Here is a 19,035-nt window from a genome sequence, read left to right as displayed (position 1 = left end):
TTGGCAGTATGGATTAAAAGTGGAAGAAGGAGCTGGCAGGATGACAATATGTGTAACATCTCCAGAGGCATTTATGTGAAATGAAACCTTTACTTCACTCTTTAACCAATACTTTAACCAATCCCTTACTATGAGCCTATGTGCTTGAGTATCGGATTCTCCAGCCTGACCCAGCGACCCAGCACTCAGCTTAACAATTTTTTTCAGAATCCACTGTGTCTCAATGAATTCACTTTGTGTTCGTTTAATCACTGAAGACAGGACAATCTTCCCTGAATCTGCTTAGGGGACAGCCCCTTCATCTCAGGGATCAATCTAGTAAATTGACATTGCATTGACTCCAATTGCACTTAAATGAAGCTAAAAGATTTTTTTTGCCTGGAGTGAAGAGGCATCTGATGATAAACTCCACAGCTGATTGCAGCTGAATAAGTAGCCGCTATTTTCCTGGTATCTGAGGCTTTACAGACTGTCCCACTCCCTAAACTTGTGGACTGTTAAATTAAGTCTACTAATCACAATTTAAATACTTGCAACATCATTTCTTTAAGATAATGCCATTTTCCTGAGAATAGGTTCCACAAAAAAAAAAGAACTTCTAGAACTGGCAATTATAATCTTGTACAAGTCTTCACAGTTATACTTACCCACACTCATTAGTGTACAAATTCTTATTTGTATCATAATATACAATTTAGTCCCTGTAACTCATATTTAAAGTATTTGTGCATAATATCTTTGCACCACTGCTCATTAAGTGCTGGTTGTCCAAAGTTTTTCGTTATGTAGTTCCTTTAATTGTTTAGCATTTTCCCACATTGTCTTTATGCCTACTCATCAGATTCCACCCCAAATTCTGCATTCTAAAATTATATATGTTTTCTCTTCAGAATACACAAGTACAGGATGCAAAGACGGTTACATGATTTTGTAGGTGAAAATGCAAAGAAAATGCTTCAACAAAATATGTTTTTCCGATATTTCTGATCAATATGGATTTTCCTTGATAGTTAACCCTCCTTCAGCTTAGCTTTGTTTGGAATGGAATCTCACCCCTTTCTAATGGGAGTCCGCTGTTCAAGTGCGCTAACGTTCATCAATCTTAAACTCCTTGGCATCATTCCACTGCCAGAAGTAAATAAAACTTTTCTCGAGTTCATCATTCAATCAGTAACATACTGACCTGTCTTCCAATGCCACTTCTCTTTATTAAGGAAGGTCAAGGTGGTGTGACACATCAAACTCCACCAGAACAGACAGGCACATTCATAGCATATTATTTAATCAGAGATGAACCATAAACACATAAACTGAAAACTGATGGTCTTTCACCCATAAATTTCAAGTTCAATTTTATTGTCATCTGACTGTACAACTAAATGAAACAACGTTCCTCTGGACTACAACGTACCCACAAAACGTATATCACACACAGCCCATAAACAAAATATTGCTATAAATAAGTTAATAAAATATAATTTAAAATGCATTTAGTGAGCAGCACAGGTAAACAGTAAAGAGCCTGCTGTCCTAGTGACGAGACCCTGGTGGTGGCAGGGAATTCATTAGCTTGGAGGGAGAAGCTGTTACTCAATCTGGCTGTCCTACTCCGAATGCTCCTGTACCTCCTTCCTTATAGTAGAGGGTCGAGGAAATTGTGGCAAGGGTGGAAGAGATCCTCAACAATGCTTTGGTCCCTTCATAAACAGTGCTCCCAATAAATAGAGGGAGGGAGACTCTGGGGAGGATTTCAGCAGTTTTTACCGTCCTCTGGAGGGTTTTGTAGTCCTATACCATGTAGCATCCGTAACACACAATGACGCAGCCAGGCAGGACACTCTCGAGGATGTTCCTGTGGAAAGCTTTTAGAATGGGATCGGAGAGCCTTGCATGCCTCAATCTCCTCAAAATGGGTTGTCACTGCTGTGCCTTCTTGACTAATGAAGAGACGTTGAGGGTCCAGGCTAGATTGTCTGTTATGTGCACACCAGGGAACTTTGTGCTCTTCGCTCTCTCCACGGCAGAGCCATCAATGTGCAATGGAGAGTGGTTAATCTGCGTCCTCGTGAACTATCAGTGCACCTGAAAGGATCAGAAGCAAAGTTCACCTTTTCAATGACCTCAACCTGTAAACTCTTCTCGGGCTTCCAACCGGGTAAAGGTATCAATCTTCACTGATGTTTTGATGACAGGCTCTGCCATCTTCATCAGGGATGATGCCTGGGCATCTCTATACTTTGAGCAAGGTAGAAAGGTGATTCCCATATTTCTTTACAACATAGAAGGAGGGCACTTTGGCCAATCAAGCTCATGCTAGATCAGAAACCAATCCTATTTGTGCATTTATTTACCTTCTAACTTGTTCTCCCCACATTCCCATCAAATCTCCCCAGATTTTATCACTATCAAAGATACTGGGGCCAACCTGCAGAGCCCAATGAACTGTGCATCTTTGGTTAGTGGGAGGGATCCGGAACACAGATTAGTAGACGAAACCCAGAGCATCTGGAGCAAAACACACATTGTGGAAATCATGCAACTCCATACAAAGGCAGAAATCGGATAACGAATAGTGAGATATCAGTGGTAACTAGACTACAGAGGCATACAGCTGAGCCCCCACTCTTGGAATGTCCTGATTACCTTTAACAGGAGCACTTAGGGGAGCCTGATGTACACTGAGGTAGCTGTCAAGTCATTAAAACTGAATCTGAATGCTTCTACTTGGGGGCATTTCAAACAGATTAACATTACACTAAATAATTAGTAATTAAAATTACTGCAGAAATTAAAAGCAGTAACAATACAAAATTATTCAATATATATTAAACACTAAAGAATACATATAAACATTAGAATTAATTTTTTTCATGTTTCTGATATTAGTTACAATTCCCTTTCTATTCTACAGTAAAATGCCCATCCAAGTTAAGTGGGGTCACTACTCCAAATGCCAGATGTGATCCACAAGGGATTGGTGAGCATGTTTTCCTGGTATGGTCAGACACAATTGCTGTTTGTCCTAAACTTCCAGCTGACTGTGATAGTTAGGGACTTGTTTACCTGGGAGCACCGGATACTCTTTGTTCTCTGGAACCATTTAATGGAGCTAGATTAATTAGTCCATTAACTTATTTGTTCAGATATCAGAGACTCTATTGTGAATAGCAATGTTGAGTGTTGCTATGCTCGGTTGATGGGTGAATGAGATGGTGCAAGAAAAATTGTCAGCTGAGGTGCTTTGGATTTCCTTACATTTACACAGAATATAAAAGAAGGTAGCTGGACAAGAATGTGCTAAGTAATCAGGTGTAGAAGGAATAAAGACAAATGAGATTTTTATTGTAGATGAGGTATGGATATGGTTAATAGATGTCTTGAAGATTGCACAGAAAGGTCCAAAGCTCATCTCAGAGTCAATTGTGATAACATGGGAATGGGGTATATTTGAAGGCACGAATAAAAGCTCCATAGCTTATGTCCAGCTGATTACATTTCAGACCGTTGTCATGGAGAGAGATCTTCAAGAATTTTCACAGGAACAAACACTGTGGTATCGCTTCAGGCTCATAATTTGAAATCTAATACAAAATGTCTCCCTCACATTCAGCCTTCCAGTGTGACAAAAAGAAGAAATGCATTAATTATTGTTGAATATGTTAAACCCTTAAGGTCAGTAAAAGCCTCAGGCAGCACAATAACATTTCAGACATGCTGCACAGCCAGTAACAAAAAGCTTGTCAAAAGTTCAAACTTAATTCTCCAAAGAAAAATCATGAGCGTGGTGTCACATCAAAATAAATCCACCACACATCTTTAATATAAAATGTGCAAAGTACACAGTTTTTTCTCAATTCTTTTTAATTTCTGGACACAGAATCTCCATTTGAGAGGAACATTAATGTAATATTAATGTTCACAATCTCTCATCAATTCCAGGGCTGTGTAATAGGGCTCTCATTGTTGGGGAGGCAAAGCAGCTGATGTATTTAAGTTTCTTATTCAGATTCAGGTTCACTTATCATATCTACATCAAAACGTACGATGGGAAATGTGTCATTTGTGTTAACAGCCAATACACCCCAGGATGTGCTGGGTCAGCCTGCAAATGTGCCACACTTTCTGACATACCCAGCTAGTATACCCACAATGCTCAGCAGAACAACACAGAACACAACAACAAGTAACAAAACAACAACAGCAAAACAAGCCCGATTCTTCCCTCCCACCTACACACGTACACAGTCCTCTAACCCCAGGATAGGCCTACTTGAGACTCCAGCCTCCTGTGGACTTGAGGATTTGCAGACATTGGGCTTTCGACTTCCCCAGCGAACTCACAGAGATTCACAGACTCAGGACGCCTGCAAAAGATACATGACGATAATGATCAGTCGATAAAATGGGCTGAGCAATACAGATGGAACTTAATCCTGATAAGTGTGATGCACTTAGGAGGGCTAACAAGGGTAGGGTATATACATGAACCATAGGTTTGGTTACAAGTTCAAGGATCCCTGAACACTGCAGCACAGGTAGATAAGATGGTTAAGAAGGCACACAAGATAGTTGCCTTCAATAGCTGAGACTTGGAATATAAAAGCCGGGACCAAAACAACTTTATAAAACAGCAGTAAGGCCATAGGTGAGTACTGTGCGTCAGCTGCCACACAATGGCCATCATGTGGGTGATGGAAAAGTTATATATGTAGCTTAGTTGGGCCAGGAATGTGTCAGTGAGGTATGATGTCAATCCTTGTGTAACATGATCTGACGCGAGAAATATTGGATCCAGTTATTGCCAAGTATTCCAAATCATACAGAGAATTGAGAAAGAAGAGAAAATAGAATTTAGCTATAAAAAGAATTCCTTTTTCTCTGTTACTTAAAGGGATCAGAAACTACAGATTAGTCTGGCGATTGATTGGAAGGAGAGCAAGCTGCAGAGAATTGTCCTGATGAGGGGTCTCGGCCTGAAACGTCGACTGTTTACTCTTTTCAATAGATGCTGCCTGGCCTACTGAGTTCCTCCAGCATTTTGCGTGTAATGCTTTGGATTTCCAGCATCTGCAGACTTTCTTGTGTTTGAGAAATGTCAATGTTTACTCTTTGAAAATGCGAGTGTTGGAAAATTCTTAGGAAGCAACATGGCTAAAGCTCGAGTGAACCTCATTGCTGCCGATCACTGGTTGGTTGTGGGGGGTGGGGGGTTGGCATCTACAGGTCTGCAGCAGCAAATGAAAAATGAGGAAGGGCTACACGTTCGGAAAGGGGAGGGAAGAAGGGTCCTCAGCAGTAGACTCAATTTGCCAACAGATTTCAGGAAGGATTCCTCTCCCTATACAAAAAGAGAAGAGCATCTGCAGAACCCTCTTGCCAAAAGATGTCGTTCAGCCTACTGCATCTATACAGATCATCATTTCTATCTATTGTTCTGTGCCCTGCTCATTCAGGTATCTGTCCAGTTAACTCTTAAATGTAACTTTTTCTGTTTCCACCACTGCTTCTGCAGTTCATTCCAGATACCAGCTAGACTTTGTCAGAGAAATTTACCCATCAGGTCCCTTTAAAGTTCCTCACTCTCACATTGAAACTATGGTCTCTAGCTTGAGACGATCCTGCCATCAAAAGCAGGCTCCAGCTAGCAACCCTATCTAAGCTGCTCAAAGTTTTATAAACTTCTATCATGTCATCTCTGGCCCCCTTTGCTCCAAGGAAAACAGAGCCATCTTATCCAATCGCTCTCTAACTTCAATCTAGGCAACCTCCTTGTGAATTGTTTCTGCACCCTCCATCGCTTAGTCATGTCCTTCCTGTGGTGTGGCAATCAGAACTGTGCATCTTATTCCAAAAGTCACTACAAACCTTTTCTACATCTGTAGCGTGGCAATCCAACTCTTGCACTCAGTACGACGGTCGATGAAGGCGAGCATGCCATAAGCTTTCTTCATCATCCTGTTTATCTGCATTCCCACTTTCAGGAAGGCATGTAATTGTACTGCTACAGCCCTGACATTCACTGTGAATATCCCATCTTGATTTAAAATCCCAAAATGCATCAGGTCACACTTGTCCAAGTTAATTTCTATCAGCCATTGATTTGCCTGCTTTTCCAAGTGTTTTATATCCTGTTGTAACCTTTTATCACAAATACTGGCATTTTATGGACACTTAAAGATCATGCTACCGACATTCTGAACAAGATTTTTGACATGTATGACAAACAACAGAGGACAAGACACTCCACAGGTCATAGGCCTCCAATTTTAAAAAAACTATACTCATCACAACCGTCTGCCTCCTACCATGGAGCCAATTATGTATTCTGCATCTTATGTTCTGGACCAGCCTTGCCAAAGTCTATGTAAAAATGTCTACCACCCTTGTGGTCAAGCCTCTTGGTCACCACTTCAAAAATACTCAGTCACATTCATGAGACTAGATTTCCCAAACACAAGGCCTTGTTGCATTTCCATAGTCCGTTCTTGCCGTTCAGGATGCATTGAGTAAGGCTGAGGTACAAATGGAATTGCAAACTGGGTTTAGAATTGCAAACTAGTGGTGGGGAAGTGAAATGCCATGAATTTCTCCCCCTTCTGACTCTTTCCAGCCGAACACTGGGAGTTCAACATGACGTACAAGTTGTAATCGGAGATGTCCAGCGACTGTAAGAAATCCCATTGGCCAATGCCAGCTCTCCAGCATTTCGTTCTGTGACAATCTGCATGATGCTATATCTCAAAGATTGGTGCCAGTGCAAGATGTGGCTGCCTGGCCCTTGCATGACCGACTGATCACCGGATTCCTGATATCATTCTGAAACCTTCTACTGGGACATTTCTAGGGAGGCAGCTGGTGCTGCTGTCACACAGCATCAGGGACCCAGCTTCAAGGCTGCTCTCAAGTGCTGTCTCTCCTGTGACACTATTAAACATATAAGATTATTAAGGGATTGGACAAGATAGAGGCAGGAAATATGTTCCAGATGCTGGGAGAGTCCGGTACCAGAGGGCATGGTTTGAGAATAAGGGGTAGGTCATTTAGGACAGAGTTAAGGAAAAACTTCTTCTCCCAGAGAGTTGTGGGGGTGTGGAATGCACTGCCTCGGAAGGTAGTGGAGGCCAATTCTCTGGATTCTTTCAAGAAGGAGCTAGATAGGTATCTTATGGATAGGGGAATCAAGGGATATGGGGACAAGGCAGGAACCGGGTATTGATAGTAATTGATCAGCCATGATCTCAAAATGGCAGTGCAGGCTCGAAGGGCCAAATGGTCTACTTCTGGACCTATTGTCTATTGTCTACTATGGGTTCCCCTGGGCTAATCCTGTGTCTTCATCCATCCCACAGTCTTGCTGCAGGTTCACTGGCTACTGTAAATTACCCCATCGGTGTAGGAAAATGATAAAGAAAGTGAGTGAAATGAGAGAGAATATGTGGCAACCCCATCAGGAAATATAACAGTGGTGGTGGGGGGGGGGGGGAAGGGAAGTGATTTGACGGGATTTTTCTGAGGACGGCATGGTCCTTTAATACCCCAAGGTAGCGGAGTGGTTAGCACAACACTATTACAACCTGGGGCGTTCCAGAGTTCAGAGTTCAATTCTGGTGCCGTTCTGTAAGTTGTCTCTGTACGTCCTCTCCATGGAATGTGTGGTGTTACATGCTCACAGTTTGAACACGGGACAGTGGGATGATGTAATTGTCTCATGACTGTGGGGGTGATGTTACGTCACGTGACGACATGTTCCAAACGGTATTTAAACCAAACCCGCGGTCAGTGACGCGATTCTCATTTTTACTTTTTGTGCAACATTGTTGTTGCCGGTCGGAGGTGTGGAGGCTCCACCGGTTTTGTTTGTTGCACGTTTATTTTTCCCTCACAGTCCAGTTGGAGAGTAAAGTCATTACCGGAGTTATCCGAGTTCAAAGAATTGGATAAAGTTAATGTCGTTCAGTGTTTTGGGGAATGATAGACCTTTGTGACTTCGCTCAGGAATTGTGGCATGCACATTTGAGTTGAACCCCTGCAAGGTCGGGAAGGTTTGTGCAGTGACCACCCTCCAGTCAAAAAGTCATTTCCTTTTATTTCCTCCTGATTTCTTCGAACAAGGCATCTCCCGGCTGTGGGATCGGAAGATTTGTCATTACTTCGAAGGAATCGTTGTTTCAGGGAAGTCCCTCCTTAATGACTGTATAAATCACATGGACTTTTGAATTTATCACTTTAGGTCTGTGCTTGGATGAGAACTCATTAAGAACAGTTTCTAAGTTTGAATGTTTGTGCCGCCTAACTGTTAACTTCCGGTTAAGTTACGTTTGTTTACTTTTCTAAGTTTTGAGCTGAGGCTAATAAATCTCGGGATTTGTTTTAAACCCTGTCTCAGTTTCATATTCATTGCTGCTGCATTTGTCACAGTGGGTTTTCCCCAGGTGTTCCGGTTTCCTCCCACAGTTCAAAGACATACCAGGTAGGTGAATTGGTCACTGTGAGTTGTCCTGTGAATAGGTTACAGTTAATCGGGGTTGTTGTGTTGCTGGGGCAGGTTGTCTCAAAGGGCTAGAATACAGTATGGTGTCTTGAATACTCCACACTGTTTTGCTAAGGTAAAATAAAAATAACAAATAATAATATATAAGTTAACATGCCTTTGGGATACAGGAGAAAACAGGAACACCATGGTCCTAGGGAGAATGTTCAAACGCCACAGTTAGAACTGTGGTTAGGGTCAAACCTGGGTATTGTGTTGTGCGGCAGCCACACTACCTGCTGCACCACCATCTCATACCGTGTCCCTCACAACCTGGCAAAGTGATAATGGTACAGAGAATGTCTCAGCCTGAGAGAGGACAATACCGAAGCATCCCACTAAGCAAACCTGGTTATCTACTGGAAGACATTTTCTGGAGTGCTCTGACACTACTATATTTTACTATTTGTATCTAAGGCTGTGTTGGGAGAAGACAGGGCTTGCATGACAGGTCTAAGTTTCCACTGTAGCAAAAATGTTGTTCACCTTTTGCTTGTTACAATTAAAGCTGAGACAATGTCCACAGCGGCAGGGTCCTCAAATGTTAGACCCTCGGACACAGGAGCAGAAATAGACCATTGGCTCATCGAGTCTGTTTCACTATTGGTCTCCAGGGTTAAGGAAGGACATCCTGGCTGTAGAGGAAGTGCAGCGTAGATTCACGAGGTTAATTCCTGGGATGTCTGGACTGTCTTACGCAGAGAGGTTAGAGAGACTGGGCTTGTACACGCTGGAATTAAGGAGATTGAGAGGGGATCTGATTGAAACATATAAGATTATTAAGGGATTGGACAAGATAGAGGCAGGAAATATGTTCCAGATGCTGGGAGAGTCCAGTACCAGAGGGCATGGTTTGAGAATAAGGGGTAGGTAATTTAGGACAGAGTTAAGGAAAAACTTCTTCTCCCAGAGAGTTGTGGGGGTCTGGAATGCACTGCCGCGGAAGATAGTGGAGGCCAATTCTCTGGATTCTTTCAAGAAGGAGCTAAATAGGTATCTTATGGATAGGGAATCAAGGGATATGGGGACAAGGCAGGAACCAGGTGTTGATAGTAGATGATCAACCATGATCTCAAAATGGCAGTGCAGGCTCAAAGGGCCGAATGGTCTACTTCTGCACCTATTGTCTATTGTCTATTGTCTACTATTCAATCACGACTTATTTATCTTCTCTCCCAATCCCATTCTCCAGTCTTTTCCATTCATCCTTACTAATCAAGAACCTATCAACCTCTGCTTTAAACGACTTGGTCTCCACAGCCATCTGTGACAATGAAACCCACAGATTCACCACCCTCTGGCTAAAGAACTTCTTCCCCATCTCTGTTCTAAAGGGATATCTTTCTATTCTGAGTCTGTGCTCTCTGGTCCCAGACACTTCTACTACTAGAAACATCCTGTCCATATCCACTCTGTGTAGGCCTTTCAATTTACAGTAAGTGTTGAAATGGAAAGGATGGTCTCCGGGCTCTGCAACCATGTCTGAATTGGATCTCAAATGCTCAGCATACTATATCAAGCATCCTTACAATTCATCCCACAATCCAGTGTGCATACCCAGCAGTCTTCTTCTCTAGACTTCTCTGCTCACATCCTTACGAAGGTTTTCTGTAGCAGAACTTGTGTACAGTTTTGAAGGCAAAGAGAATTGACAGCTATGCCACACTTTTTCCTTTCTGTGTCTCCAGACAATTCATATTTGGTGACTTACCAAATGTTGATCCTATATCAAAGCTGACCTCAACAACATGGACGGCTAATCTGAACTGCTGCCACAGAGTGCATGCTGGGTACATGGGTGATCTCAGTGGGCTAAAAGGGTACGAGGGAAGGGCTGTGGTGAAGGGGTTGGTAGACAGTGAAAGGCCGAGGCTTGTACCATTTATAGTGAGCTATGGATTGCCTGGGGACTGGAATGTGATGATAATAAGGTCACGTGTCATGACATGTTATCATCATTGGCAGTGGACACAGCAATGCTACAGGCCAATCATCCGTGACAGCCACTCCAGTAATGGCCAGCACACTGCCCTTCCAGAGGGTGAGCCACTGTAGTTACATTCCTCAGTTTCACCCTGCTGCTGTTGGATATACTGCTGGAGGGAGCCTTAATGTATTAGTAATGAGTTAATAATATATTTGTTTGATGTGATTGCCATAATTGAATAGCTGGCAATATGCGCAAGGCATGACCTCTGGCTATGAGTCTTGGAGAAAAGGTTAGAGATGTACAAGTTTGCACAGTATGTACATTGTATAATATGTACAGTGTGCACAATATGTATGTTAACTGTTGGAGAACATAGGTGGATGTGTGTTGTATGGACAGATGTGAGGCTGCTGGTGTGGTTGCTGGGAGTTTATGATACAATTTGACCGTAATTGTGAGGATATTAAATGAATAAAATCATTTCCCTTGCTGTCAATTATCTATAATTTGAAGGTTTCCTGTATCTTTAAGGGTGAAGAAATGCTCTTCTCATCACCTAGAAGGGCCTCTAGACCCACATCAATGAATTGGATGATCACTTTTACCTAAGTTGCATTATTTCTTCTAGCAAGCTGCCAGTTTCTGAAAACCAACTCCACTATCTGCTGGATTCACAAATCACTGAGTCTGGGATGAATTGCAAGGACGCTTGATGAACTCACAAATCACTTCCTATTAAAAGGTGCAGGTTGCCGCTAGAACTTTAATAATGATTTTAAAGTCGATGCAATAAAGATGCTGTCCCAAAGTGGCCTCAATGTCACTGAATGAGCACAGCTGTCCAAGTTACTATTTCACAAAGTGGCTTTTTCATTGAGTAGTCCATTAATAGATTAAGAAGCTTATTTCTCACACAGCTGATTAATTCTTCATCAATTTCTCAAAATGGAATCCTATCTAACCTTATGCTATACTGATGTGAGAAACGTTAACTGTTAATTGAAATATATTAATCCTACAGATCTGCTTTGATGTATCAGCCATTAGGATGAAGATAATGTGTCCAGTGTGTAATAACACTGATTTTTTTAGTAATAAGAAGCAATCGGACAGATGCTTTCCCTCAATGAGTGTGTAATACGCGTCTGAATCAAAGTTGGGCCAGGGAACATAACTTTCATAAACCCTCAGCAACATTACATCGAAATTACTTTTGATAGTGTTTCAAAGTTTTACTTTGAAAAGGATTGTCCTTTGAGTAGGTTAGCACATTAGAGCAGTGTTTATCATGACACCATTACAGAGCCAGTGGCCCAGGATCAATTCCACTCTCTGTAAGGAATTTGTATATTCTTCCAGTGACCATGTGTTTCCTCCAGGTGCTCAGATTTCCTCGTACCTTCCAAAAACGTGGGAGTTAGTAGGGTTAATTGGTCACATGAGTGTTATTAGGTCGTGCAGGCTTGTTGGGCCAGAAGGGCCTGTTACTGTGCTGTCTCTCTAAACAAATAAATAAATGATTACTGTTCTAGGGTGGTGCCCTCGTCTTGTATGCTGAGGAGCAAAGTAATCAAAAATTGGTCCAATCAATATCCCCGATATGTAGTTTGCATAACACACACAAAATGCTAGAGGAACTCAGTAGGCCAGCTTGCAACTGTGGAGGGAAATGAACAGTCGATGTTTTAGGCCGAGACCTTTCCTCAGGACTGTGTTTGCATGCTTCTTTACACTGATATTTATGATCTCATTTCATCCAAAGTTATTTGTGATGCTATGATGTTCTGATTGAGGAGTCTTCATCAAGAACTGAACATCTTTTCATCTGCATGTGTTAACATGTTCAGCCCCAGCTGTGCACAGTAAACCTCCGGTTCTTGAAAATCTTTGGCCAGAAGGAGATTTTGAAGATTATGGTGTTATAACCTCAGCCCCCTCCTTTGTGAGAATCGCAAGAGCCCTAGTCAAGGGGGGGTCAACTGACCCAAGAGGGAAGAGACGTGCTGAATAGACACAGGAAATGGGAGAGAGAGAGAGAGACGTGCGGAAGACCACGTTCTCCTGAGAAGCAGAATAAAGGCGACATTGACTATTGTCTCATGGAGACCACGTGAAAAGCCCTTGGGCAAAGTGGGCTGGTTGAGAGAGAGATCGCATCACCTGCAACCTGATTGACACCTGCGATCCCGTGAAGAAGTATAAAGGAGGGTCTGAGGGGAGGAAAACCCTCAGACGCACCAAGGAAACACCAAGGAAGCACGATACCGATTCCTGTGGGAGCGGGAGGCCATTTTGAAGGAAGCCACATGCGTTAGATTCCGAATTTTGAATCTGTGGCTGGAACCATCGGAAGACCGCTTTTAACTAACAACGGGGAATCCTGCTCCCCTGATTCCAAGGATTTGCTCTGTAAAGACAACGGGCAAGTGTTTATCCTTTCTCAACCATTTCTCTCTACAACGTGAAACCCCAGCGGTTCCCAAAAGGGAAAAGCCTGCAAACTTCTGAGTGACTCTTTATATTTCAATTGGACTCAGTATTACCCCTAGACAACTATAGAGCTTATTTCTGATTGATTATTATTACACCGGTGTTTTAGATTGAGTTTTGACGATGTATATGATGTGAATGTTTTGTATTAACCATACATTTGTGCCCCCTTTTTGAATAAAACGTTTGAAAATAGTAGCATCCGACTCAGCTGATGCCGCTATCTTTGCTGGTAAGTTACCTGGTTACGGGGTTACGTAACAATGGGGTCAGTGGGGGATCCTATCATGAAACTGAAAGAAGTGCTTAAAGAAGTGTTGGTGAGTGATGGAGAGGTAAATGGCATATCTGCTGAAGGTTCCTGTCTAGAACAGCAGAGATGAATTCTTGGCTTGAGAATTGGATAATCTCCAATTTTGTCATAGTAATCATGGCACAATATTCAGCATTCACCATCAATACATAGGGCAGTCCCACCAGACTGTTGCAGACCAACAAAGGTCCAAGAGCCAGGAAATGGCATGTTTCCCTGCAGCCTGGGCATCTGAGAATGTTTCATGAAGTGGACAGTGGTGGTCCCTAAGGCAAGAAGGCAATGAGTTTTCCTTCAGGATACCAAGGGTCAATCCTTATCTTCTGCTCTGAAACTCTCAGTCAGCTGCCTGATCTAGCCAGAAATAAAATTAGCCTCCTTGGCAAAAAGAAGCACTGTGCAGAAGTGGTAGGGTGAATACACTTTTAAAAAGGAACCCTGAGCTGATATCAGGGTGATTAATTGTTTTAAAAAGCACATTTTGGCTGGACGAATGTTAGAATTTTCATCACTTTGAGCATCTTGATATGCTTTATGTATACAGACAGCAAAGTCAATGAGCCAGGCTAGTCAGAAAATCATGGTTGCTGGGAAATGGCAAAAATGATTTTCACATTAGAGAACACTAGTATGACTAAAATTTATTTTTGTACAATAAAGATGTTGACAATTGTTTTGCCTGTCAGTTGTAGTTCTAGCACGATTCTAGCACGAGATGGCAAAAATACACTTTCAAACAAGGATGATAATCATAGTTCCAGCATTGTGCTGCAGTATCCAGGCCATTGTGGAAATGCCAATAATTGTACCATGATTATTACAGCTTATTCACCTTTCGGCAGGATCTTTCATGAAAGTCAAACTCAACCAATTTATGCAACAACAAGCAAAGAGATCTGGAATTTAAATTTGGATAAATAAGCAAATCACAGATTAATGAGGTCACAATAAAAACAAGGAAATGCCAGTTGTGTTATAATGATCTTTGTTTAGACCATGAAGGACTATTCTTTTGTGCCTCTAAACCATCTCTACAGCATGGTGAGGTGCAAGGAGACTTGAACTGAGCAACAATGGAATAGCTGGGCCAAATGACCTGCTTCCATGCCAGATAATCCACGCAAATTAATATAATACATTAAACATTTCCCTTTTCTGTTACGCATCACTATTTGCTAATGTTGCTAGTCTTTGCATTTTCTCCAGTTTTATTTTAAACAGCTTGTGATAGATTTTCCTCTGATCAATCACCTTATCCTTTCCTCAACCACATTGCCATGATGCCACTAAGTGCTGATCCATGCTCTAAGACTCAGCTGATTGACCTGTCAATCTGCTTGCATGAAAATAAATGCAGTAGAGCCTGCTAGCCCTGCTATACTTCCTATCCCTTGGTTTAAATCCTTTGGTAAGCCACACCACCAGGCCGTGCCTAATCTCCTTGAACGGAAACAGAAGCTGGAAAGTGTGGATCCAGTACAGAGAGTCATGCAGTGCTTGCCTGAGAAAGCAGATGAGCTTCAATGCAATTGCATTGATTCAGTAGGTTGGTTCAAGTTCAAAGACTCAGCCGCCAATCTAGATGAGTATGTCACTACCGTTGCAGACGTTATCAGCAAGTGCATGGAGGACTGTGCACCAAAGGGGACAATCCAGATGATCCCAACCTGGACACTCTGGAATAACTGGGAGATCCACTCTGACTAAAGTACGAGACTGCAGTGTGTAAATCAAGAGATCCTGAGCTTCGCCGGAAATCAAGATACAACCTCTGTAAAGCCATTGGGAGTGACAAGAGACAATGCCAGTCCAAAATCGAGCCCCTTCCCGAAGAGCTTTAATGCACTCCATGCATATTTTGAGTAAGAGATTGGGATATCACCACCCACTCTAACAAACTCCAATGCATCATATCAGTCTTCTGGAGAATGAACAAGTGGAAAGCATCTCTCCCAGATGGTGTCTTTGTCTGCATTCTTAGATCCTATCCAGATCACCTGGTGAAAGTATTTACAGACATTTTTAACTTCTCCAAGTTTCAACCTGAGATTCCCACTCTATCATTCTGGTATCTAAAAAAACATTTTTACATGCCTTAATGACTACCCCAACCCTCCCTGCCCCCCACCTCTACAGGCTGTGACACCACCGTCATGGAGTGCTTCAAGAGGCTGATCATGGCATGCATTAACTGCAGCCTCCCAGACAACCTTGACCCACTCCATTTTGTCTACGGCTGAAACAGGTCTACTACAGTGGACACTATATTCCTGGTCCTACACCTGTCTCTGGAGGATCTGGACAATAAAGAAAGCCATGTTAGAGCACCGTTATTGTTTATAGTTCTGCCTTCAATACTATAATTCCAAGCAAGCTCATCTCAAAACGTCTAGACCTGGGACTCAGTACCTCCCTTTGCAATTGGATTCTAGTCTTTCTGACCAACAATCCACAGTCAGAAAGAACAGGCAACGAAGATTATTCTCAACACTGGTGCCCTACAAGGCTGTGTCCTGAGACCCTCCTCTACTCCCTGTACATTAATGATTCTGCTCTAGCTCCATCCACATGTTATCAGATGATGCCACCATAGTGGGCAAATCTCAAATAAGAAAGAGTCAGAGTAAGGAATGAGACAGAGCCTAGTGACATGGTCACAGGACAACAGCTTCTCTCTCAATATCAGCTAAACAAAGTAGCTGGTCATTGACTTCAGGAAGGTGGGTGGGGACAGTGCACAATGTTGAGGCTGAAAGTTTCAAATCCTAGGAGTGAACATCACCAAAATGCTGTCCTGGTCCACTCATGTTGATGCCACAGCCAGGAAAGCTCAACTGCCTCTGCTTCTCCAGGAGACTAAAGAAACTTGGCACGTCCTATTTGAATGTCACCAATTTATAATCAATGCCAGATGCATCACACTTGGCACGGCAACTGCTCTGCCTGTGACTCCAAGAAACTGCAGAATTCTGAACTCAGCTCAGCACCTCCCCTTCATGGACTCTATACTTCTCCCTGCTTCAGTAAAGCAACCAGAATAATCAAAATCCCACCCGACCTGGACATTCTCTCTTCTTCTTTCAAAGATACAAAGCCTGAAAGCACGTTCCATCAGACTCAAGAACAACTTTAACCCCTCTATTATAAGACATTGAATTGTCTCCCAGCACGGTAAGATGGACACTTGACCTCATGATGACCCTGCACCCTACTGTCTACCTGCACCCCACTTTCTCTGTAACTGTAACACCTTATTCTGCATTGTTATTTTCCTACCTTGTAATAAATCAATACACTGTTGTAATTCATTGATTCATATGAATCGTATGCAAGACAAGCTTTTCCCTGTATCTCAGTACATGTAACTTTACTACACTAATTTCCCCTACTTCTGTATGTTCTGCCTAATGGACTTGCTTGATTTATCCTCTACATTTTTCTCCCCTTCTCTTGTACTCTGTTATGCTTTGTACACCTAAGCACCCCAACAAATTAATTTAAACTCTCCTGAGTAGGGTGAGCAAAGCTGTTTGCAAGGATATTGGTCCCCCCTCCAGCTTAAGTGTAGGTCGCAGCTACCCCAGAAGTGATCCCAATGATTCTAGTATCTAAACTCCATTCATCTTTCCTATCCCCCTGTTTCTAGCTTCACTAGTACTTGGGAATGAGAGCAAACTTGAGATTCTGACCTAAACTCACCTTTCAGGACCTTATTCCCCCATTCTACCTATGTCATTAGTACTAATGTATTCTATGACCTCAGGCAGTTTTCCCTCCCCTTCAGATTGTTCAGTGGCTGATCCAAGATTTTCCTGACCAATGCACCAGGGAGGCAACACAGCATTCCAAAGCCTCAATTTCAGACATTAAAAAGTCTGTCTGTTCTCATCACTAACCTTAACTGCTTGTCTCGACTCTTCCTTCCCCTGCCATGATCAGAGTCACTGATGGTGCCAAGTGCTGTTATTGCTGCATTCCTCTAAGAAGACATTCCCCCCATCAACAGTATTGCAGGCGGTATGCACCTGTCTGAAAGGGAGATGACCACTATCTGCCTTTCTGGTGGTCGCCAATCTGGTTTCCCGGCAGCATGACCAGCCACAGTTCCCACTGCTCTATATGGTTGGACAGTATCTGCAGCCGGATACACTGCTAGCAGATATAGTTACCAGGGACTGAGAATTATTATTTATTTATCCCATCCCTTGAGTCCCCCTTTATCTGCCTGACCTCATTCCCTTAGCTGGAGATAGAATTTGAATCTTACTGCTATGAATAAGACTCTACTGGAAAATCATGATTATGCATCCTCCCTCATAAACTCGACATCTAAATGGCATTGAGCCCATCAGTATGTCACATTGATTTGCTTACACTGGCTTGCCATTTGCAACACTGACTGAGGGACATTCCCTTGATGGATCTAACTGTGCTGGCTGAAGGTTTGCAGAAGTGGGGGCTGTGACCAAATGGATAAAATTTAGGGTTAACACACTGCACTCCAAAAACTGCTTGACAATCACAATGTGGCCAGAGAGGACACTCACCACAAACCAGGACACCTTGGAACGGCCCCTTTCCAACTATTAATGGAAGGCTGACAGGAGGACAAAAGCCAAGATTAGCATAGTTTTCTAACATGCGGGGCATCAAACACTGAGGTGTTAACCTCATATTTATAAATACTAAGGCTGAGGACCTTAGTCAGTTAGTCAACAGGCTGCCATTCTGAACTCACTAACACGCAGCTGAACCTGGCTGTGTATTCAGTCATTAGAACATAAAAGTAGATCTGTTGAAAGGAGCAGTCAATGTTTCGGGTCGAGACCCGAAACGTTGACTGCTCCTTTCCGACCTGCGGAGTTCATCCAGCTTGTTTGTACCTCTTGACTTTACCACAGCATCTGCAGTGTACTTTGTGTTTAAAAGTAGATCTCCTGCTTGGTTCTTCCAGAGCTGCTGAAAGTCAGCCTTCCATGAAATTTTTGAGATTTTTCAACACAGAGTGATTGTGAAAAACCACAAAAGCCCATCAGAGCATCTCTGACACCTCTTTTTGAAGACTGAAGAACAGTAATAATGAGCAGTCACTCATCACCCATCTTCCCTGGGATGAGTCCAATGTCCCAGGAGTCGAAAGCTCTCCCTTCTGCTCTCTTCTGAAGCTACCCATTTACTTGCACCATACTCCTATTTATACACTTGCTGGTGGTGGCAATGGAACTAATTTGGAGATGACCATCTTAAAGATCCTGATTTTCATTCTCTTCCCCAACTTCTTAAAATCCACCTGTAGTTCATAATTCCTTTTTACTTATGCTGTTAGTACCAAAGTGAACTGTGATGCTTGACTGTTCACTCTCCCCCTCTGGAATGTTCCAGAGACATTCAGTGACATGTTTGACCCTGGCATTAGGAAGGCAACATATCATATTCAAATTATATCTACACCTACAGAAACCCTGCATGCTATGATAACTACAGAATCTTCCATGAATACAGGGGCTGTACAGTTGAGTCACCTATGGTACTGTGTAATTGGCTCTGGCTGCACTACCAGGGGAATACCCCCCCCACCCCCATCAGTGTTCAGCACCAAAAACTGGTTATAAAATAACAGGCACTTTTGTTCTCTTTAAATATCTGTCTATACCTCTTCAACAATCTGCTAGTCACCCATTTCACTTCTGGGTGCACTCTTTTGAACTAAAGGGTGGCCAATCCCTGGACTACGCTATCCATTAAGGTTCTTGACTGGAGACAGCATCAAAG

The sequence above is a fragment of the Hemitrygon akajei genome, chromosome 10, assembly GCF_048418815.1.
Source record: "Hemitrygon akajei chromosome 10, sHemAka1.3, whole genome shotgun sequence".
NCBI lineage: Eukaryota > Metazoa > Chordata > Chondrichthyes > Myliobatiformes > Dasyatidae > Hemitrygon > Hemitrygon akajei.
This window is presented reverse-complemented; position numbering follows the sequence as displayed.